At 40.8% G+C, this 1,197-nt stretch overlaps 1 non-coding gene across 1 annotated transcript; it reads right to left on the bottom strand.

Annotated features, from left to right (window-relative positions):
• Positions 1-647: 647 nt before the first annotated feature.
• Positions 648-720, bottom strand: TRNAE-CUC. The gene has a single exon. It is a non-coding gene; the product is annotated as a tRNA-Glu (tRNA).
• Between the last annotated feature and the right edge of the window lie 477 nt (positions 721-1,197).

Here is a 1,197-nt window from a genome sequence, read left to right as displayed (position 1 = left end):
AAAAGTTCTGTGAACTCTATCTCCAGAGTACATCCTGAGTTCTACAATTCATCACCATCTCCACCAGTACCAGCCCCATCCAAGGTACTACTGTCTCTCATCCAGATTATTACAATAATAACTGTCCCCTTGCTTCCACTCTTACTTACCACCCCCAGGTCCCCACAAAGCAGCCAGAGTTACTTTTCTATTAATCAGATCATATCATTCTTCCACTAAGGCCCTCCAACGGCCTCCCATCACCCTTGGAACAAAACGCCAACTTCACCAATTTAAGACATGTAAGTATAAGTTGATACAACTACATTGGAGAACAATCTGGCAAAGTCTGGTACACCAGAAGATCAGGACACCTTCTGACCCAGTGATTGCTCATCCAGGCATCTCCCTGAGAAAACCACTTGCAAAGATTCTGTACAGAGATGTTCACTGCAGAACTGTTTCTAGTAGTAGTAAAAAAAAAAAAAAAAAGTGTAAAACACCTAATTGTCCCTCAATACATAAGTTGAAAAATAACTTGGTTTTTTTCTTTTCACATGATAGAACACTATAAACTAGTTAAAATAAATAAATTTGATCTATTGACACAGTAATAAAGAGTCTGACTTTTTTTTTTTCATGGTGCTGCAAGGCTTATGGGAATTTAGTTCCCCGACCAGGGATCGAACCCAGGGCCCTGGAAGTGAGAGTGCCAAGTCCTAACCACTGGACCACCAGGGAACTCCCAGAGTCTGACTATTTTTGATGTTTGACCACTGACAGCATTCAAGTCCCAGCACTTTCCCTTTGCCTTTTGCCCCACATCTAGGCCAACCTATAAGAAAGCCCAGACACCCTCCCGTGGTGCTGGCAGGGAAGTTTAAACAAGCCCGTTGGTGGAATCCTCTCTCCACCTCACTTCCTAACCACAATACAAACCACAGCCACCGCCCCACCTTTACTCTTTTTTTGCTCCAGACAAAACCCAAGTTCTTGTTCTTCCAGGAATTTTTTTATCATTTCAATGTTTCACTTAATTTTTCCCAGCTTTACTGAGATATAATTGACATATAACATTGTATAAGTTTAAGGTGTACGACGTGTTGATTTGATATATTTATATATTGCAATATGACTACCACCATGGCCTTAGGTAACACCTTCTTCCTGTCACATAATTACCATTTCCTTTTAATGGTGAAAACATTTAAGATCTCC

The sequence above is a fragment of the Phocoena sinus genome, chromosome 19, assembly GCF_008692025.1.
Source record: "Phocoena sinus isolate mPhoSin1 chromosome 19, mPhoSin1.pri, whole genome shotgun sequence".
NCBI classification, from domain to species: Eukaryota; Metazoa; Chordata; class Mammalia; order Artiodactyla; family Phocoenidae; genus Phocoena; species Phocoena sinus.
The sequence above is the reverse complement of the archived record's forward strand: the minus strand, read 5'-3'. Positions and strand labels throughout refer to the sequence as shown.